This window comes from Lactuca virosa, chromosome 6, assembly GCF_052849685.1.
Source record: "Lactuca virosa cultivar CGN04683 chromosome 6, Lactuca_virosa_CGN04683_v6, whole genome shotgun sequence".
Classification (NCBI taxonomy): domain Eukaryota; kingdom Viridiplantae; phylum Streptophyta; class Magnoliopsida; order Asterales; family Asteraceae; genus Lactuca; species Lactuca virosa.
In genome coordinates, this window is record NC_136431.1 from 134,707,663 (window position 1) to 134,731,924 (window position 24,262).

The following is a 24,262-nucleotide window of genomic DNA, read 5'->3' on the forward strand; positions in this document are numbered from 1 at the left end:
TTGGGTTAAGGGAGTTCACGGCCACACTTGATTGTGTTCACGGCCAAGGTGTTCCCGACCATGGGTGTTTACAGCCCATGATGTTCACGGGCATTGATGTTTACGTCCATTGATGTTCTTGAGAAGGGTTTACGGACAAGGGAGAAGTTATGGCCGTAAACTCTTGGTTTTCATGCTAAAATGGTTGTTTCTAGGGTGTAAATCAAGAGCTTCTAATTGATATCAAGTGTATGGAAAGGATACTTACGATTTGGAAGCTTGAAGGGGTGTTCACGGTCCAAAGAAACTAGTGTGTGTTCTTGGTGTTCTTGAAGATCTAACCCAAAAGAGATGAATTCACGGATGAAATCAAGGGGTTTTACTAGATCAAGAAGGATATCAACTTAAGAATGGAAAAATCACTTACAAACTTGGCGAGAATTAGAAGTATTCTTGATGATACTTGAGAGGGAAATGAGTGTTCTTGAGTTGGAAGTGTGAAAAGTGATGAAAAGTGAAGAAATATCATACATAAAGGGTGGAGTTCACGGCCAAGCAAGAGATTACGACCGTAATCTCTATTTTACAGCCGTAAACTCCAAGTGTTGGAGTTTTCCGGCTTGAATGCTGCACACTGAACTCTAGAAGATACTTCCTAACACCCATTCCTTGAATGTACTAGGCTTAGAACACTCAAACAGGCCCTTAACACTACTAGAAGAAAGCAGAAACAAGTCTGACTTTTGATTGAATTGAATGGCTTTACAAGATAGAAATTCCGGGTTGTCACATCATCCCCCCGTTAGAGAGAATTTCGTCCTGAAATTAGAGTTTAAGCAAATACAAATAACTAAGTAAAAAGATGAGGATATTTCACTTTCATTTGATCCTCGCGCTCCCAAGTGAATTCAGGTCCTCGCTTGGCATTCCATCGAACCTTCACTATCGGGATACGACTCTGCTTCGTTTGCTTGACCTCTCGGTCCATGATCTCTACTGGTTCTTCCACGAAGTTGAGGCTCTCGTTGATCTCGATTTTGTCGAGTGGGATTACAAGAGTCTTATTGGATAAACACTTTTTCAAGTTACAGACATGGAAAACAGGATGTATGTTACTTAGTTCTTGGGGTAGTCGGAGTTTGTAAGCTACTGGACTGATTCTAGCAAGAATCTCGAATGGTCCTATGTACCTTGGATTCAGCTGGTCACGCTTTCCAAAGCGTATCATGCCCTTCCAGGGTGAGACCTTCAACATGACGCGGTCACCAACCTGGAATTCCAAAGGTTTTCTTCTTTTGTCAGCGTAGCTTTTCTATCTATCTCTGGAGGTTTTAAGTCGCTCCCGAATTTGTACGATTTTCTTCGTAGTTTCGCGAATGATTTCCGGACCAGTGAGAGCACTGTCAGGAACTTGTCTTCTAGCTAGCTGCGTGTCACCCACTTCAGCCCAGCATAGAGGTGATCTGCACATGCGGCCATAGAGGGCTTCGAAAGGAGCAGCCTTTATGCTAGTGTGATAACTTTTATTGTAAGAGAATTTGACAAGGGGTAAATGAGTATCCCATGCCTTTCCAAAGTCTATCACGCAAGCTCGCAACATGTCTTCTAAAGTTTGAATCGTCCTCTCACATTGTCCGTCGGTTTGTGGATGGTAGGCTGTACTCATGTATAGCCTAGTTCCTAAAGATTTTTATAAGGACTGCCAGAAACGAGAAGTGAATCTACTATCTCGGTCTGAAATAATAGATATTGGCACACCATGCAGTCTAACGATCTCCTTGAGGTAAGTTCTTGTTAGTTTCTCCATCTTGTCGGTCTCTTTGATTGGTAAGAAGTGTGCAGATTTGGTTAATCTATCGACGATTACCCAAATAGTATCATAACCACCCGATGTATTGGGTAACTTAGTTATGAAATCCATTGTAATCCGTTTCCACTTCCATTCAGGGATTTCAGGGTGTTGTAATAAACCTGAAGGTTTCTGGTATTCTACCTTGACTTTGGCACAAGTAAGGCACTTGCCCACAAAGGTAGCGATTTTGGCCTTCATGTTAGGCCACCAGTATAGTTTCTTGAGGTCCAGGTACATCTTGTCTGAACCTGGATGAATGGAGTATCGGGTTTTGTGTGCTTCATTCATAACCACGTTTCTGTAGCCACCGAACTTTCGTGTCCAGATTCGGTTCATGAAACAATAGACTCCATCATCCCTGACTTTGAAGTTCTTATCCATTCCTCTCAGGGTTTCACCTGCCACGTTTTCGGGTTTTAAGGCCTCGAGTTGAGCCTCTCTGATCTGTGTTGACAGATGTGAATGGATTGTCATGGTCAACGACTTTACTCGGCGTCCCGAGTATTCTTTTCTGCTAAGGGCGTCAGCTACTACGTTAGCTTTACCAGGGTGATAAAGAATCTCACATTCGTAGTCGTTCAGTAGCTCCACCCACCGTCGTTGTCTCATGTTCAGTTCTTTATGATCGAAGATATGCTAGAGACTTTTATGGTCTGTGAATATTGTACATTTCGTGCCATATAAATAATGTCTCCAGATCTTCAGAGCAAATACCACTGCTCCTAGTTCAAGGTCATGTGTTGTATAGTTGACTTCATGTGTCTTTAGCTGTCTTGAGGCATATGATATAACCTTTTCTCTTTGCATAAGAACACATCCAAGCCCTTGATTAGAAGCATCACAGTACAGTACGAAATCCTCTGTCCCTTCAGGAAGAGACAGGATCGGTGCACTACACAGAGCTCGCTTCAGCGTTTGGAACGCTGTTTCTTGCTTTTCTCCCCAGCTAAAAGTTACACCCTTTTGTGTCAGGGTGGTAAGAGGTTTAGCGATTCGAGAGAAATTCTAGATGAATCTGCGATAGTAGGCAGCAAGACGTAAGAATTGATGGATTTCTGTAGGTGTTTTGGGTGCTGACCAGTTCTCAATTGCCTTTATTTTGGAAGGGTCGACGTGTATTCCTTCTGAACTGACCACGTGACCTAGGAAATCAACCTTCCTGATCCAAAATTCACACTTTGAAAACTTCGCATAGAGTTTCTCTGATCTAAGAGTTTTCAATACTTGACGAAGATGTTGGCCATGTTCCTCTTCACTTCTTGAGTAGATAAGGATGTCATCAATGAAGACTATGACGAATTTGTCCAGGAACGGACGACACACTCTGTTCATCAGGTCCATGAACACAAGAGGTGCATTCGTCAATCCGAATGGCATCACTACAAACTCGTAATGACCAAAACGAGTTCTAAACGCGGTTTTGGGAATATCATCCTCCAAAATCCGTAACTGGTGATACCCGTATCTTAAGTCTATTTTCAAGAAGTAGTTCGCGCCTTGAAGTTGGTCAAACAGATCGTCAATGCGAGGCAGAGGATATCGATTCTTGATGGTAAGTTTAATTAGCTTACGGTAGTCTATGCACATACGAAATGATCCATCCTTCTTCTTTACGAATAAAACCGGTGCTCCCCAGGGTGAGAAGCTTGGTCTTATGAAACCTTTGCTAAGGAGTTCGTTAAGCTGGCTGGATAATTCCTGCATTTCAGAAGGTGCAATACGATAGGGGGATTTGGCTACAGGGGTAGCCCCAGGGATTAAGTCGATTCTAAATTCAACTTGTCGTTCGGGAGGCACTCCTGGAAGATCGTCGGGAAAAATGTCGGGAAAGTTGCAGACCTCAGGAATGCTTGAAATGTCTTTCATTTCTTGCTTTTTGTCTACTACGTGAGCTAAGAAAGCACAGTACTCTTTGCGAAGGTACTTCTGTGCCTTGATGCAAGAAATGATCTGAAGGTTCGTTCCAGGTTTGTCGCCGTAAATAACAAGAGTTTCGTTAGTTGGCAAGTTCAGACGAATGGCTCTTTCGTAACACGGGATGTCAGCATGGTTAGACCACAACCAATCCATACCTATTATATCGTCGAAACTTTTGATAGAGACCGGCATAAGGTCTATTGGGAAAGAAAAGTTATTCAAGGTAAGAGTACATCCTATGTATATATCGTTGGTGAATTCAGATTTCCCGTTAGCCATTTCGACAGTGAAAGTTTCATTTAGTGGTTGGGAGTTTTGATTTAGCAAGTGTTTGAAATTATGGCTCACAAAGCTCTTCTCAGAACCACAATCAAATAGAATGCATGCATAAGTGTTGTTGAGAAGAAACGTACCTGTGACCACCGCAGGGTCTGCCACTGCTTCTTCGTGACCCAAAGCTAAAATTCTCCCAACTCCACCGGCATTTCCAGCTTTTGGACAATCTCTCTTGAAATGCCCCACATCACCGCATTGGTAGCATGCTTGACCTACTCCAACGGCAGGTACTTGGTTAATTGGTTGGGGTGGTGATCTACAAAATCGGGCAGTATGGCCTTTTCTGTTGCAGTTACGACACTGCATTTCTCGGTAAATTCTGTTATGGTGAAAATTGCACTTGTTGCACTTGGGGAGATTACCAGCATAAGGCTTAGCTGGTGCAAGGTTAGCAAGAACAGCAGCAGGTACAGTAGTAGCATTGACTGCCACTAGTTGTTGCTTCTTTGAGGGTTCCTGAGAAGATTTGCCATTCCTCTTGTTCCAACCTTTCTTCTTGATGTTGCTGTTGTTATTGTTGTTATTGTTGTTTCCCTTCGGTTGTTCTGGTGCAGCAACCACTGAGTTTTGACGGGCTTCGTGGTCTATAAGAGACCGTGCCAGCTCGCTGGCACTGTCAAAGGTAACATGCCTTGAAGCTAAGACACTTGACTGAATTTGGGGCGACAGTCCCCAAATATATCTCTCGATCTTTTTGCTCCCCAGAGCAACCATTTCTGGACAAAGAATTGCCAAGTCACAGAATCTATTGGTATAGGTTGTTATGTCCGAACCAACCATTGTAAGACCCCAGAGCTCTTGCTCAAGTTTCTGAATTTCTCCTCGCGGACAGTATTCCCGCATCAGCATAGTTTTTAAGTTCTCCCAGCTTATAGAGTTAGCCACCACCAGAGTCAGTGACTTAACATGGCCGTCCACCATGTTAGGGCTCTATCCGAAAAGGTACAAACAATGAATTTGACTTTGCTACTCTCTGGACAGGAGCGGATTTCGAAAATTGCTTCTGTATTTTCAATCCAATGTCTTAACGCCATAACTCCTCCAGTCCCGTTAAAGTTCCTAGGTTTGGCGTTCGAGAAATCTTTATAAGTACACTCTCGCGAGTGCCCATGACTCTCGCCATGGTTAGAAGGATGTGCACCATCTCCTGACCCACTAGCACCAAGAGTGTTAATATGAGACATGGCAGCTGCAACAACTGTCGTGACCGTCGTTTGAAACATAGCATCGTCGAATTGAGGAGGTGGTGGCGGAGGTGGTGTCGGTGCTTCATTAACAATGTTACGTCTTGGATTTCTCTGAGGAGGCATCTTTTACTATAAAAGTTAAAAGATAAAAAGATGGTAGGATATCAAGAGTTAAGATGAATTTGATATCTCTGAACTAAGACATTTAGTTCAACATGAATCTTGTAAGGAATCGGATATAGGAGTCTATTACAAGTACAACTTGCAATAGGATTATATGAAATTGAGTGGTTATTTTTCAAAGAGTATGAAGATGCATGTCGATGTTTATTGGCATATTGAATACATGAAGTCTGGAAAACTTGACCCTAAACAGGTCTACAATACACCAAATTACTGGAAAAACATCGACATCATACTGACCTACCGAAAATGAAATTTCCGCGGTCGTACTGAAAAACATGAAAAATAACGCTAAAACATATCCGCAGACTTAACTATAACCAAAAGAGTAAACAAAGAGCGAGTAGAGTATTATCCATTTCTTAAACCAAAAGAAAGGATAAGTAGAGCATCTCCTACTGACGACGGGCATCACTCGGGCGAACCCTCAATTCAGCCAGCTGACGCTCCACATTAACCAGATGTCTTTCATACAATGTCTGGCGTGCTCGGAGCTCTATGACTTCAGCTCGAGTTACAGCTAGCTCTTGCAGCAGAGCCTCATTGTCTTTCATTGCTCTGTTATGATCAAGTTCAAGATTATGAATATGATCCATATTGGCATTCGTTTCCGCATCAAGCTCCACAGTTTGTTGAACGGTTGTCACTCCTAGCTCAACATTTCGAGCCACTCGGCGAACCAAAATACGAAGAATTCTATCTGCAGATCCTCCCTCACTTAGGTTGTAGAAGCTTCGGTCTCCGTTGTAGGGTAAGAGTTGACCTTGCTCTCGGCTCCACCTACCCAAGTTCTCAGCCCACGAAGGCGTCGGGCCTTGAAAATTTTGTCGTGGATTAGGATTATGGGCAACTGGTGGTGGATTATAGGCTTCTGATTCGGAATCAGTGTCTTCAGGAATTTTTTTTGCAAAATCATCATCTAAGGGAATTTCATGATTCTCTTCTGGCTCTACATCTTGCTCTTGATTGGGAAAATAAGGGTCTCCAGGTTGATGAACTCCAGCCATTGTTATCTAAGCGAGAATAGGGGTAAGAAATATAGAATATAGTTAGTAACAATAGATTAAAGATACAAGTTTCTACGAGAGAGACTTATAGTTAACAAGTAATGTATTCTGTATGACATGTTCTAGGTATTACTATAACTATAAAGTGTATACTAATTATATATAACTTGGGTATAATCGACCTTCGATTAAATGACCTGGCTCTAAATCCACAACCAAACAAGGAACAGGAAATGAAGCTAAATCACATATTCTAAGTCTATATAACTTTAATTATATATAACTGTAATATACCCTTAATATTTATAATTCTACCCACAATGGTTCTTTTGTTTCCACATAATTGTTATTAGTATATAGTGCCTAAAATACTCATATAGTATTTTAATCTTTATGTTCTGTTCTATAGTTCTTCTGAATATGTATGGTTGGTAAGTTTTAGACATGTCGCAACACTACTATCACTCCCAAACACATGTTGGTCATATCTCAAATCAATATAGTTGATCAGGTTATATTAATCCCAGATATGATTACATAACTGCCCAGGTTTGACTATAATGTTCAACATCCAAATATTTTTAAGTTCTTATGACTGTGATACTGTACTTGTAGGTATGAGTGTTAGTATACTTCTTGTAAAAATACTTAAATTTTTAAAAAGTATACTTGTAGTCAGAGCTCTTAGCCCCAAATGTATTTATACTTTGTATATCTTTTAGGGATTGATATACTGAGTTCACTATAAACAATGCTCTGATAACAATCTGTCACACCCCCAAACCAGACGGCGGAAACATCCGGGGGTGGATGACTTCACTTGTAGTATCACAACACATGCATTATAGTAATCAAAGTACAAACAACCATTGTATTTAAAAAGTGTAAGTATTCACATGTGTTCAATCATTGTATATTGAAACCAAAAGAGTTATACAAAAGAAGAAGACAAGACTCAAAATAGCTCCATCTTCTCAAAAGCTCGGGGAGTACCTGTCTACTGATTCCCTGAGAATACAAGTAATTTGAAAAGAAAGTATCAACAAAAAGTTGAGTGAGTGCATAATTGTTTATGTTTGAAAGAATGTTTTCTGTTTCTTGAATATGTAAACTGTTTCAGAAAATCCTATATTTTCTACTGTATATGAAAAGCAGTTTTAATCACATAAAACCGTTCTGTTCGTAAACCAATGTTATGTATTTGTATTCCTTTTTGTAAAACTTGTAACTGTGAGTGTGTCTGGTGTTGGGAAACATATGCATCAAATACACTCTATAACTAGGCAGCGGAATAATCGAATCAACAAAACAATTTACCTAAGTGTACATGCACCCTATGGATCTATGGCTTCATACTATTACCTCTACCCTAGGAAAACCGAAAATACAAGAAGAATACTAACCTCTTTAGCAGCCAATGATCTTCGAGCTTGACTCCTTGTGCGTGCCACCTTGTTTGGATGATGAGGATCCAAACCAGAATCCCTCTCTTGGCTCACACCCAATGAACTCAAAGGAGTAGAAACAAATATAAACTAGGAGGGATGAACTCACGAAAAGTTCTTCCACAATGAAGGAGAAAGAAGGTGGCGAATACTCAAGCCAAAAATGATCAAGGAGGAATGAATCCCTAAGGCCCTATTTATAGCCTTGGATACTTCCTAGGGTTTTATTCTTCCACCCATGTGGGATGGAATATGCTAGGAACGAAATTCCCTTTATCCAAAGGGAATTTTCGTCCAACCCCCTTCATTTTAGGGTTCTGGAATGTTCCCTGATCAATCAACTATTGGTTAATTCACATTCAACCCTTCTATTAATTAAACTGTTAATTAATTCCCAAATTGTTTTCCAATTAGTTTCTAATTAATTATTAAACCATAATAATTAATAAACTAATTACTCCTATTATATATTCTACTCAATCTTGAGTCTTGAGGGCAACCCAAGAGGACCCTGCTATTATTAGAAACATCACCAACTAGTTAATGATCTTGGACACACTCCCAACAGTCTCCCACTTGGACAAGTCATCAACTAGATATGCATGGTTCTATATTTCTCAAATAATCAACAGAGAGAATGCCATCCAATGCATCTGCCGAACTCTGATCTATTCAGTATCCGCCCTCAGATAAGTGATCAACTATTCCTTCATCCTAGTGATATTTGTATGAATTCAAGACATGGATAATGGTCAACCCCAGAATTCAAAATTATGTTTCCCGATATAGATTTGTGACGACTACATCTGACTACTAAATCGAACACATCAATTCTAGTCAGTACCCGGCCAGGTTTTAAGATGTCAGCACCAAATCATCGAGGGGCCCATAGATATCGCTTCTCCTATTAAGGCAGAAGGGACGAATAAACTTCGACTACATAGTCCTTGTCCATTTCATCATGTCACACATGAATGTACCCGTTATAGCCACCAGTTGCGAATAGCGTTGAAGTACACCAATGCATAACAGAATCCTAGAGCAAAGCCCCACATGTATCTCGGTTTGAAGAACAGAAGATATTATCATCTTAGAATTACTTGTGACTAAATCCATGAAGTAATCTCTAAGTGCGGGTTGTTCCAATGCTTAAATCTCCATTAAGCACTCACGAGTGTTGACACAATCACTATGTTATGCCAATCAAAATGGTCAATCCACCAACACTCATGACAGTCTTGAATCACTACTTACTTCCAAGAGTATGACTGACTGTGGAGGTTTGAGTACTTAGTACTCGGGAAGTGGTTCTAAACATGCAAAAGTGAAACACAGTAATAAATAAACAGAAATGATAGCAATCCAGTATTTTATTAAGTCTCCACAAAACAAACATCACTTCTATTACAAATTCATACTGCTCAATGTTTCAAGGATTATCAAACTAAACAACTAAACAACTAGTCCATATCTTCAGCAAATCTAATGCCTATAGATCTCGTATGACTATCATGCTTGATCCTTGATAGTGGTTTAGTGAACGGATCGGCTGGATTCTCCTCTGACGATACTCTGCTCACAACAATATCTCCATCCTCGACTCGTTGTCTTACATAGTGGAACTTTCTAAGTATATGTCTTGAGTTACCATGGTCTTTGGGTTCTTTAGTCAATGCGACTGCACCCTCATTTTCACAGAAGATCTCCAAGGGATCCTTGATGCTCGGAACGACACCAAGATCATCAATGAAATTCTTCAACCATGTAGCTTCTTTTGCAGCTTCACTAGCTGCTATATACTCTGACTCACACGTAGAGTCTGCCACTGTCGACTGCTTGGAACTCTTCCAAGTGACCGCTCCTCCATTAAGCAAGAATACCCATCCCGACTGCGAACATGAGTTGTCCCTATCAGTTTGGAAACTTGCATCTGTATAACCTGTAACTCTCAACTCATCCTTACCCCCATATACCAAGAACATATCCTTTGTTCTTCTTAGGTATTTCAGAATGTTCTTTACTGCCGTCCAATGACTTTCGCCTGGGTTGTCCTGAAAACGACTCACCATACTCAGAGCAAATGAGACGTCAGGACGAGTACACGTCATGGCATACATGATCGATCCTATAGCAGAAGCATACGGGACTCGACTCATTCTTTCTTGTTCATCACTAGACTCAGGACATTGAGTTTTACTCAATTTTGTGCCATGTTGCATAGGTAGATACCCTTTCTTGGAGTCCTGCATCTTGAATTTCTTCAAGATCTTATCCAAGTATGTACTTTGGCTTAGCGCTATTAGACGCTTTGATCTATCTCTATAGATCCTTATACCAAGTATGTATGCAGCCTCTCCTAGATCCTTCATAGCGAAACAACTCCCAAGCCACGTCTTAACACCTTGCAACGTCGGGATATCGTTTCCTATAAGGAGTATATCATCCACATACAACACTAGGAAGACTACATTACTCCCACTAGCTTTTATATATACGCAGGACTCCCCTTCACTTCTTGAAAATCCAAACTCCTTGATCTTCTCATGAAAGAAAAGGTTCTAGCTGCGAGATGCTTGTTTCAGTCCATATATTGACCTTTCAAGCTTACAGACTCTATTTGGATATTTTGGATCTATGAAACCTTCAGGTTGTGCCATATACACTTCCTCTGTGAGTTTTCCATTAAGGAAAGCGGTCTTCACATCCATTTGCCATACTTCATAATCATGAAAGGCTGCTATGGCAAGTAATATCCTAATAGACTTGATCTTGGCTACTGGTGAAAAGGTTTCCTCATAATCAATTCCTTGAGTCTGGGTGTAACCCTTTGCAACCTACCTAGCCTTGAACGTGTGCACATTCCCATCCATGCCTGTCTTCTTCTTGAAGATCCATTTGCACCCAACAATTTTTGTGCCAGGTGCAGGATCAACCAAATTCCAAACTTGGTTGTCATGCATAGACTGAATCTCGCTCTCCATGCTTTCCTTCCACTTAGCAGCTTCAGTGCCTGCCATCGCTTCCCTATAGTTGGATGGCTCATCCATATCAACCAGTGTACGATCACTGATCAATACGTCTCCTTCTGTACTTACATGGAAACCATAGAATTCAGGAGGAAGACGAACTCTATTGGATCTGCGAAGGGGAGGTGGAGATATATCATTTTGCTCAACAGGTTGCTCAGCCCCGGTTCGAGTTTCCTCAACGGGCTGCTGCATCTCAAGTTGAGTGCTAGTGTCTACTAAAGGTTCTTCTTCATTCGATTCTCGAAGCTCTTCAAGATCTATGCGGCTCCCACTGTCCTCTTTGGAAATGAGATTCCTCTCAAGGAAGAATCCCCTTCGAGCAACAAACACCTTGTTTTCCGAAGGCTTGTAGAACAAGTATCCAAACGATTTTTGCGGATGGCCAATGAAGTAACACTTCTCCGATCGGGGTTCAAGCTTGTCATTCGCCTCGCGACGAACAAAAGCTTCGCATCCCCAAACCTTTACATGTGCTAGAGAAGGACGTGTCCCACTCCACATTTCAGAGGGTGTTTTAGCAACCTTCTTAGTAGGTACGAGGTTTAGGATATGGGCGGCTGTCTCCAAGGTATACCCCCAAAAAGACATCGGAAGTGTAGCTCGACTCATCATAGATCGAACCATGTCTAACAATGTTCGATTTCTCCTTTCAGCTACACCATTCAACTGTGGTGTTCTAGGAGGAGACAATTGTGAAACTATACCACAATTCTTAAGATGATCGTAGAATTCAAGACTTAGATATTCTCCACCCCTATCGGATCGGAGCATCTTGATCTTTCTGCCCAATTGGTTTTCTACTTCGTTTTAAACTCCTTGAACACCTCAAAGGTTTCCGACTTATGCTTGATTAGATAGATATATCCATATCTACTAAAATCGTCGGTAAAAGTCACGAAGTATCTTTCTCCATGTCTTGTGGCGGATTTGAAGGGTCTACAAACATCTGTGTGGATGAGGTCTAACAAATCCTTGCCTCTTTCACAGTGGCCTGTGAATGGCGCCTTTGTCATCTTGCCAAGTAAGCAAGATTCGCATACATCATCCGACTTGAGGTCAAATGATTCCAGGATTCCATCAGATTGGAGCTTGGCAATGCGTTTCTTGTTTATATGTCCAAGTCGACAATGCCACAAACACGATTTATCTAATTCACTATTAGATGAACCAACATTCATAATTAGTTTATCAACATCACCATCGCAAACAATACTTTCATACACACCTTTACAAGGACTAGCTTTGAAAATAAAACAACCATTCTTATAAACCAAAATGTCACCATTATCATTATCAAAAGAAAATTGACAACCATCCTTATAAAGTGCATGAAAAGAAATAATGTTTCGTGCCATATCAGGCGAGTAGCAACAATTTAATAAACTAAGATTAACACCACCACTAAGCATTAGCTCATAGTTCCCAATCCTTGTAACAACTGACTTGTGCCTGTTTCCCATGATTAGGTTGAGCTCACCATGCTTTAACTTCCTACTTTGTCTTAGTCCCTGCATATCAGAGCAAATGTGAGTGCCACATCCTGTATCAAGAATCCAAGAGTTAGAAGTAAATGTGCTATGGAGTTCTATCATGAACATACCTGAGGTGCTAGCCACCTTGACTTTGCCCTTCTTAAGGTCCTCGAGGTATTTAGGGCAACTACGCTTCCAGTGTCCCTTTTCCTGGCAGTAAAAAAAATGGCCTCTCTTGGATCTGAAGAAGGAGCTATTTCATCTTGGGCCCTTTTCTTGGGAGGAGGACCAGACTTTCCGACCTTACCCTTACCCTTTTCTTTGGGTTGAGGCGCCCTTTTCCTTTTGGAAGAACCACGGTCAACAGCCAGCACGGGAGCAGTAGGGTTAGAGTTGTTGGGCTTCTTCATGCTCGCTTCAGCAGTTTTGAGCATGCCATGTAACTCCATTAAGGTCTTGTCGAGGCTATTCATATTGAAGTTCATGATGAACTGAGAATACGAACTAGTAAGCGAGTTCAAGACCATGTCAATGGACAACTCCTTAGGCAGCTCGACACCTAGATTTCCAAGTCTGTCTATGTACGACTTCATCTTTTGGACGTGCGCACACACATAAGCTCCCTCTTGTAGCTTAAATGCCATGAGGGATTTAACGATCTCGAATCGTTCTTGCCTTGCTTGCTCTTGAAACATTTCCTCGAGCTGCTGGTTGATGTCAAAAGCACCCCATGTCTCAAAGTTCTTTTGGAGACCAGAACCCATGGTCGCTAACATAAGGCAAGCCACTTTGGTCGATTCATCGTAATGCTTGTTGTAGGCAATAACTTCTTCTGGGGTAGGGTTTTCTCCAAGCACGGGGACATCTTCGTCGAGAACATACTCCTTGTTCTCATATCTTAACGTGATCCTCAAGGTTCTGATCCAATCAAGATAGTTGGATCCATCTTCCTTGAGTTTCTCCCTATTAAGAACCGGAATGAGAGAGAAGCTTGAGTTTTGAGTTGGAGGAGGAAGAGGCAAATCGTTGTTGTTGTTGTTTGCATGGTTCGACATCTACAAAAGATAAGACTCCAATTAGTTTGATATAAGTCCTTAATTAATAATTACCCTAAATGAATTATTGGATTAAGGCTAGGATCCATGTTTGGCTTCATGATGCGTAAAGGGATGCCGTAAACACACCACAAAGTTATTTAGGTAGACAAAGCTCTTTGTCAATTTCAATCACCATGAAATTCCTAGATCTTTGAGATTCATTGACTATCAATGGCATGTTCATCTCGGATTATGTTCATCTCAAATTCAATGACGGGGATGCCGCGGATCATTGAATAGATGGCGAATCACCCATACAAAATTGCGTGGTCCCCGGCTCAAGTTACGCTTGAGATTCGCGAGTCTCACATCATTCTCTACTTATACTCTCTAATTGATGTGCCGGTTAACCACACGAGCTCCATCAACAAGTTATAAAGAGAATGTGCAATTTTTATGGACAACATAAGATTCACTTTATTTAAATAAAACGGGATATTGTTTTATACTTGTATTTAAAATACTTCTAGATTGACCATTATCACTATCAAACCCTTTCGGTAACTCCATTCACAAAATGCAATGAGGCGGTGAGGGTGGTAAGCGCGAAGCAAATTAAAAACCGACCTCATTAGGAATCATAGAGACCTCCTTAAACCCCTACATTAGAACGGGTGAGCCTAGCCGAGGTAAGACCGACAATGTCAATATTTAAAATACGCGAGGACGCATATTGTAATTTTCTTATACATACAATATATGTATCTTACATATATAAGGGCCAAATTTAAAACTCTTTAAATCTAGTTGTCTATTATTAATTCAAATTAATTACAAGGATGCAATATAACAATTAATAAAACATGAGGGATTAATATTCAAATTCATAAAACTATATTATAAACAATATTAAAATATTAAAATCACCATTTAAATAATATTTATCTATTTTCAGATTTACACAATTGAAATTTGACATTTATCCATATTAAACAAAACTTCAAATTTAAAATGGAATAAAATAAACAAAAATCCCGAATCTGCTGAGCTCACGTCGTGAGCTCATAGCTCTCACGTCGTGAGCTGTGATTAGGGTTTCATACATTTCGAATTTTTCAGATCTAATCCAATTAGGTAATTATCCATGCAAGATAAAGTCTTAATTTGAAAAATAAGCAAGATCAAAACCGATAGTTCTGATCTGCCAATGTTCACGTCGTGAACTACTATTTTCACGTCGTGAACTTAGGGTTTTCAATTAAACTTTCATCATTCAGTTCCAAAGCAATATATTCAGAAAACATGGAGGTAGGGTGATAGTAACTATGAACCAATGGCTCTGACACCACTGTTGGGAAACATATGCATCAAATACACTCTATAACTAGGCAGCGGAATAATCGAATCAACAAAACGATTTACATAAGTGTACATGCACCCTATAGATCTATGGCTTCATACTATTACCTCTACCCTAGGAAAACCGAAAATACAAGAAGAATACTAACCTCTTTAGCAGCCAATGATCTTCGAGCTTGACTCCTTGTGCGTGCCACCTTGTTTGGATGATGAGGATCCAAACCAGAATCCCTCTCTTGGCTCACACCCAATAAACTCAAAGGAATAGAAACAAATATAAACTAGGAGGGATGAACTCACGAAAAGTTCTTCCACAATGAGGGAGAAAGAAGGTGGCGAATACTCAAGCCAAAAATGAGCAAGGAGGAATGAATCCCTAAGGCCCTATTTATAGCCTTGGATACTTCCTAGGGTTTTATTCTTCCACCCATGTGGGATGGAATATGCTAGGAACGAAATTCCCTTTATCCAAAGGGAATTTTCGTCCAACCCCCTTCATTCTAGGGTTCTGGAATGTTCCCTGATCAATCAACTATTGGTTAATTCACATTCAACCCTTCTATTAATTAAACTGTTAATTAATTCCCAAATTGTTTTCCAATTAGTTTCTAATTAATTATTAAACCATAATAATTAATAAGCTAATTACTCCTATTATATATTCTACTCAATCTTGAGTCTTGAGGGCAACCCAAGAGGACCCTGCTATTATTAGAAACATCACCAACTAGTTAATGATCTTGGACACACTCCCAACACCTGGTTCCACCAAATGTTATTGCAAACTGTAATGTAATACTATAAATTGTATCTTGTAAAACTTGTACTTTGAATATGTACTTATGTTTAGTTAATTATACACTAACGTATTGTTAATATCTTTTTAATTAGTTATTATAACCATACTGAGACTAGATGGCCTGACCCAACGCATTGAAGGCGTTGAAAGCTGTTGATAACAACTGTCACTTGTCGGCGTGTATGTCTGACTGTAGCTAGCAGTCTGAGTGCGGGGTTGTCAATCCCAATATAGATCTACACACACATTGTTTCGATCCCCGACTCGAGATTCTGGTTATAATGTCAGTACTTTAACTCTATTGTTTAATGTAAATTAAACAACCTGTATCAAATGACTCATAAAAATCATATAAACGTTGCATGTATAATAGTTATGAAAACCCAATCATTCTGAAATAAATGATTGACAATATGTTCTTGAATTAGTATTCTTAACATGTATATGAAAGATGTATACTCTTGATTAGTTTTGAATCAAACCTTTGTTCTTGTAAAACAATGTACTTTAGTATACTTGAATCATGAATTAATGTTCTGTGAATCATAAATTATACCTATTATAATTTATATGTACTTTCTGAATAGATTTTGAGTATTCATGAATGCAACCCCTTGCTCAACATGTTACAAAGGGTATTTGAACTTAATGAAATAGCTTTTATACTTATATACACATATATATATATATATATATATATATATATATATATATATATATATATATATATATATAAGTAAAATCTAAATGACACTCGGACAAATAACTGATACTTATAATCCCACATCCAAATAAGGAAAAAGAACCAAAGTGGGTTATTAGTCCTAAGCCTTTTAAATCTTATTTATATATATATATATATATATATATATATATATATATATATATATATATATATATATATATATATATATGAATATGATTTCTGGGGAAAAATATAAGTTTATACAAAACATTTAAAAGAAGTTTAATATTTTGAAATACTTTTGATGATTTAATGTCATTTTAACACAATCTTTGAAAACCAATTGAATTGATGATAACTGAAATCCATTTTGATAAGATATTTGAAACCTTTTGTTTATAACACAAAATCTTTGTGTTAGACTTGTATTCCCCCCCTCCCCCTTAAAACAGTAAAAACTATGAAAATACAGGGGTATGAACTCACCTGTAGTGAGTGATTCGAATGTAAGATCGATATAGGATGCTAAGTGTCAGGTGAAGTCCCGAGCACAAACAGATCCTAATAAGCATATAATGACAGTGCAAAGTATCATAACAGTGCAAAGTTCATACCTACGAATGTAAGATCGATATAGGATGCTACGAATGTAAGATCGATATAGGATGCTAGGTGTCACACCCCAAAACCAAGAACGGTGGAAACGTTCAGGGGTGGAGGACATCATGTAAAGTATCATAACAGTGCAAAGTAGTAAACAAGCAACAACATCATCCATTGCATTAAAAGTAAAGTTTTAATACATGAGTGTTCTTTCATTGTAATAAGACACCAAAATATGTAATCAAAATAAAAGACGAGTCTTGTCTGTGCTCCGTCTTCTCAAAACCTGGTCATCGTACCTGTCTACTGGTGACCTGAGAATACAAGTTATTTTGAAAGCGTAGATCAGCATAAAGCTGGTGAATTCATAAGTATTATGGTGTCATTGATTCGAAAAGCTGTTATGAAAGACTTGTAAATGTTTAATGAAACATTTAGTGTAAGTGTGAAAACCCTAGAAAATCTCATATTTCCTACTAGTATAAAAAGTAGTCTTCTACCAAGACCCGAATGCTTTGAAGGTTTACATTTCTGTATCAATGAAGATTTTTCCTTGTACAACTATTATTATAAAAATATAGTCTACCTCATCGTTTATGTGAATGTGTCACAAAATAAAAGTAATAGGGAAAATTATATAATCATTGAAATCATATCCTTTTGCCTTAGGATAATCACAGTGTGGAAACTCGCCGAACAGTACAACCGAGAACATCCGTCGATGAACAGGTCCCGCTGTAGCTAGCAGCCAGGTGTAGGATGGTCAGTCCCGTATAGTATATATATAGTATTTCTCTCTATATAGATATAGTATTTCTCTCTGGAAACATGTAATAGTATCTCTTCATATAGTAGTATAGACTCATAAATGAACTGACTCTTGTGTAATTCCTTGTAATAGGAATAGTAATTTGTATAGACTCATGAATGAACTGACTCTTGTGTAATTCCTTGTAATAGGAATAGTAATTTGTATCCCCTAAACTATACCTATAATAGTTTACTGGAATGTAAATTGAATGTCCAAGTAGGTTTATACACCCTTGCTACTCAAGAGTGTTGGAACTGAAGAAAGAATGAAAGCTCTCATATCAATACATATATACATAAAACATAAGTGTATAGATATGGTTTTTAACAGTAAATTGAAGGAAATTTTGTAAAACATTTAAGAGTTTTGAACAATAAATAATAATGACTTGATGTCAGTTTATAAAATAATTCAAGAGTAATTTGTTGATCACAAAGTAAAAATAATTGAAAAGCATTGTATTTATCACATTTTGAAGTATGTGAAATCAGTTGTTTGAAAATACAGTTATAAATCGCATGTGCTTGATTCTATAACTTCCTGTTTTCTACTTGTATTCCCCCCCCCCCCATGAAAGCATTTAAAATCATTTAAAAGATTGATTAAGGGGGTATGAACTCACCTGTAGTGAGTGGTTTGGATGAACGGATGATGTAGGATGCTAAGTGTCAAGTGAAGACTTGTACACACACAACGATCCTAGTTAACATATAATAACACATATATGTATCCAATTAGTCATAAAACAACTAATTAACCAAATTTAAGACATCCTAAGACATGTAAAACACTTGATTTAAGTGCTATAAGTCCTAAGGATTGCATCTAAGGGTGGTAGGACCTTGTAATTGAGTTTAGGGTTCAAGGGTAAACTCCCTTGGAGTTTACGGTTTGGTGACCATAACTCATTGAGTTTACGGTCGTAAACCCATGAGTTTACAGCCGTAAACTCATGGTACTCGACCATTTTGTGTTTTGAAGCCATAAAGATCATAAGAAGCATTCGTACTTCATGTTTAAGCCTTAGGAAGAGATTAGGGCACCATTTCACTCCTTTAGGGAGTTTACGGTCCTTGGACCACTTCTTCTTGGGTTTACGGCCATAAACCCAAATGGTTTATGGTCTTTTGATGTTTTCAAGTACTAAGCACATCAAGGAAGGGGTCTAGGCTAGTTTCCAAGGCTTGGTAAGGGACTAGGGCCACTTTGGCCCCTTTGTTAGGGTTTACGGTCCAAGGTGTTCTTGGACCGTAAACACCTTTGATCCTTTGATTCCTTGTGTTTTCTAGATGATTAGAAGTGTAACAAGTCTTATAATATACTAGGGTAAGAGTACTTACTAGGTAGAAGCTTGAAAAGGTGTTAAAAGTCCAAGAACACTAGTGTGTGCTCTTGGTGTTCTTGGTGAAACTTGAAGATCTACACTTTTGGAATGATTTCACGGATGGAATCCTGTAAGATCACTAGATTAAGTAAGATATCAACTTTTTAGGGATAAAAACACTTACAAAGTTGAAGATCTTGAAGAAAAGTCGGATGATACTTGAGAGAGAAATGGGTTTTGGATCTTGAAAATGTGAAAAGTGGTAAATAATGACTAAGTGTCATATTTATACCCCTTTTTAGGGTTTACGGCCGTAAACACCTTTGTTTAGGCCATAAACGCCAAACTCTTGGAGTTTTGGGACATTATTGTTGCACAATAAACCCTAGGGCATCCTCTCTCCTGTTATCTCCTGAAGTACTAATCTTAAAACACTCAAACTTATTCCAAAAAGCTTGAAAGTTAGCAGAAACAGTTCTGACTTCTATTGAATTGAATGGTTATACAGAATAGAAATTTCAGGTTGTCACATCATTCCCCCGTTAGAAGGAATTTCGTCTCGAAATTAGAGTTTCAGCAAATAAGTAGTTACAAATAACTAAGTAAAAAGACGAGGATATTTCAGTTTCATCTGATCCTCTCACTCCCAAGTGAATTCAGGTCCTCGCTTGGCGTTTCAGCGAACCTTCACTATCGGGATACGGCTTTGTTTCGTTTGCTTGACCTCCCGTTCCATGATCTCTACTGGTTCTTCCACGAAGTTGAGGCTCTCGTTGATCTCGATCTCGTCGAATGGGATTACAAGAGTCTCGTCGGACATATACTTTTTCAAGTTCGAGACGTGGAAAGTAGAATATACGTTACTGAGTTCGCGTGGTAAGTTACGTTTGTAAGATACAGGACCAATTCTAGCGAGAATCTCGAAAGGCCCTATGTACCTTGGATTTAGCTTTCCACGCTTTCCAAAGCGTATCAAGCCCTTCCAGGGTGAGACCTTCAATAGAACACGGTCTCCCACCTGGAATTCCAACGGTTTCCTTCGTTTATCAGCGTAGCTTTTCTGTCGGTCTCTAGAGGCTTTCAATCGTTCACGAATCAGAACGATCTTCTCTGTCGTTTCCCGAATGATCTCCGGACCTGTGAGAGTGCTTTCAGGAACTCGTCCTTTAGCTAACTGGGTATCACCCACCTCAGCCCAACACAGAGGGGATCTGCACTTTCGGCCATAGAGGGCTTCGAATGGAGCAGCCTTTATGCTCGTGTGATAACTGTTGTTGTAGGAAAATTCGACAAGGGGTAAATGAGTATCCCATGCTTTCCCAAAGTCGATCACACAGGCTCACAACATATCTTCCAAGGTTTGGATAGTTCTCTCACTTTGTCCGTCGGTCTGTGGATGGTAGGTTGTACTCATGTCCAGCCTAGTTCCTAGGGACCTTTGTAGCGACTGCCAGAACCTCGAAGTGAATCTACTATCTCTGTCCGAGATAATGGATATGGGAACACCGTGCAGTCGTACAATCTCCCGAATGTAGGTTATTGTAAGCTTCTCCATCTTGTCTGTTTCTTTGATAGGCAGGAAGTGTGCGGACTTGGTCAATCTGTTGACGATGACCCATATGGTATCAAGTCCACCCGTTGTCTTGGGCAACTTGGTTATGAAGTCCATAGTGATCCGCTCCCACTTCCATTCCGGTATCTCTGGTTGTTGTAGAAGACCAGAGGGTTTCTGGTATTTGACCTTGACCTTGGCGCAAGTAAGGCATTTACTTACGAAGGTAGCAATCTCTGCTTTCATGTTAGGCCACCAGTATAGCTTTTTAAGATCCAGATACATCTTATCTGAACCTGGGTGGACGGAATAACGAGTGTTGTGTGCCTCGGTCATGACCAAGTCTCTGAAGCCACCGCGTTTCGGTGTCCAGATCCGATCCATGAGGTATAAGGCTCCGCCACCCTTGACTTCCAAGTTCTTATCGATCCCTCTCAGGGATACACTCGCCACATTTTCAGGTTTCAAAGCGTCGAGTTGAGCCTCCTTAATTTACGTGGACAAGTATGAATGGATAGTTAGAGTCAAAGATTTGACTCTACGACCAGAGTATTCTTTCCGACTTAGGGAGTCGGCTACCACGTTGGCTTTACCTGGATGATAACAAATTTCACATTCGTAATCACTGAGTAGCTCGACCCACCGTCGTTGTCTCATGTTGAGCTCCTTCTGGTCGAATATATGTTGTAGGCTTTTGTGATCTGTAAGGATAGTACTTTTTGTACCATACAGGTAGTGTCTCCAGATCTTCAGAGCAAACACAACTGCTCCTAGTTCAAGATCGTGGGTGGTGTAGTTGACCTCGTGTGTCTTCAGCTGTCTCAAGGCATAGGCGATGACCTTACCTCGTTGCATCAGAACACAGCCGAGCCCTTGATTTGAAGCATCGCAATAGACAACGAAGTCTTCTATCCCTTCGGGGAGGGATAGTATTGGTGCGGTGCACAAGGCTCGCTTGAGCGTTTGGAACGCTCTCTCTTGCTTCTCTTCCCAGTCAAAGGTCACGCCCTTCTGGGTCAGTGTTGTAAGAGGTTTCGCAATGCGGGAGAAGTTCTGAATGAACCTGCGATAGTAGCCAGCGAGACCTAGAAATTGACAAATTTCTGTAGGTGTCTTCGGTGCTGACCAGTTCTCAATGGCCTTGATTTTGGAAGGGTCCACGTGAATTCCCTCTTCACTAACTACGTGGCCCAAGAATTCGACTCTTCGAATCCAAAATTCGCACTTGGAGAACTTTGCATAGAGCTTCTCCGATCGTAATGTTTCTAAGACTTGACGAAGATGTTGACTATGTTCCTCCTTACTACGAGAGTAGATGAGTATGTCATCGATGAAGACGATGACGAACTGATCCAAGTAAGGACGACACACCCTATTCATTAAATCCATGAATACTGTGGGCGTGTTAGTTAATCCGAATGGCATCACTACGAATTCGTAGTGCCCATAACGAGTTCGGAAGGCTGTCTTGGGAACATCCTCCTCTAACACTCGTAGTTGGTGGTACCCGGATCGTAGATCTATCTTCGAGAAGTAGTTGGCTCCTTGAAGTTGATCAAATAAATCGTCAATGCGGGGTAAGGGATAACGATTTTTAATGGTAAGCTTGTTGAGTTCCCTGTAGTCGATGCACATATAAAACGATCCGTCTTTCTTCTTGACGAACAAGACCGGTGCTCCCCATGGCGAGAAGCTTGGCCTAATGAATCCCTTCTGGAGAAGTTCGTTAAGCTGACTGAAAAGTTCTTGCATCTCCGCTGGTGCCAGACGATATGGAGATTTGGCTACTGGAGTAGCCCCTGGCACTAAGTCGATTCTGAACTCGACTTGGCGTTGTGGTGGTAATCCTGGAAGTTCTTCTGGAAAGATGTTGAGAAAGTCGCGTAATTCTGGGATGTTCTGAATATCTTTCACTTCTTGACTCGTATCGACGATGTGTGCGAGGAATGCATGATATTCCTTTCGCAAGCACTTCTGAGCTTGTATGCACGAAATGATGTGAAGGTTCGTACTAGGTTTGTCGCAGTAGATAACTAGAGTTTCGCTGTTAGGAAGGTTAAGACGAACTACTTTTTCAAAGCACAAGATGTCGGCGCGATGAAGACTCAACCAATCCATGCCGATAATGACGTCGAAACTTTTAATTGGGACCGGCATAAGGTCTATCTTGAAAGTATGGCCATCTAAAGTTAGAGTACAACCTACGTATGTGCAGTTAGTACTTTCCGTTTTCCCGTTTGCCATTTCTACAGTGAAAGATTTATCTAGTGCACGTGGTTTTTGTCTAAGCAAGTGTGCAAATTTCTGGTTTACGAAGCTTTTCTCCGCTCCACTGTCGAAAAGTATGCAAGCATATGAGTTATCGAGGAGAAACGTACCAGTAACTATTGTAGGATCAGCTACGGCTTCCTCGTGGCCTATGGCCAGAACTCTTCCTACTCCGCCAGTTATCCCTGCCTTAGGGCAGTTCCTCTTGTAGTGGCCCACTTCACCACAACCGTAGCAAGCTTGGCCCACACCGGCGTTAGGAACTTGAGCGGTCGGCCTTGATGGAGTCTTGCAGAAACGGGCAGTATGCCCCCTTCTGTTGCAGTTGGTCCACTGCATTTCCCGACAAGGTCCGTTGTGATGGAAGGTGCATTTGTTGCACTTCGGAAGGTTACCGGCATAAGGCTTCGCTGGTAAGGGATTAGCAAGGACAACAGGAGTTACCGTGGCAGCATTGATTGTAACTAGTTGTTGTCTCTTTGAGGATTCTTGCGAAGTCCCGCTTTTCCTCTTGTTCCACCCCTTTTTCTTGTTGTTGTTGTTGTTTCCCTTTTGTTGCTCGGGTGTAGAAATCGTTGGGTTCTGGTAGTTTCCGTGATCTATAAGAGATTGTGCCAGCTCTTTAGCGCTGTCAAAAGTAACAGGCCTTGATGCTAACACACTTGACTGGATCTGGGGCGAAAGTCCCCAAATATATCTCTCTATTTTCTTGCTCTCTAGAGCAACCATATCAGGGCAAAGAATTTCCAGATCACAGAATCTATTAGTATAGGTTGATATGTCAGAACCAACCATTACAAGACCCCAGAGTTCCTGCTCGAGTTTTTGAATTTCCCCTCGTGGACAATACTCTCTCATCAGCATGGCCTTCAAGTTCTCCCAGCTTATCGAATTTGCCATTATTAGGGTCAGTGACTTAACGTGGCCATTCCACCAAGTTAAGGCCCTGTCAGAAAAGGTACAAGTAGCAAACTTGACCTTATTGTTCTCTGGGCAGGCGCAGATTTCAAAGACTGTTTCTGTCTTTTCGATCCACTGCCTTAAGATCATAACCCCTCTAGTTCCATTGAAATTTCTGGGTTTGGCATTCGTAAAATCCCTGTAGGTGCATTCCCGGGGGCGCCCATAGCTCTCGCCATGGTTAGAAATAGGTGCACCAGTTCCTGATCCACTAGGGACAGGAGTATTGATGTGGGACATGGCAGCCGTTACGACCGCCGTGACAGCTGCTTGGAACATAGCAGCGTCGAACTGAGGAGGTGGTGGAGGTGGTGGTATCGGTGTTTCATTATTGTTGTTACGCCTCGGATTTCTGCGAGGAGGCATCTTTTAACTATAAGTTTAGAAAGATGAAGATATTGATAAGAATTTAATAGGAAAGTTGATGAAAATGACTCATGGACTAACTTGTGACAAC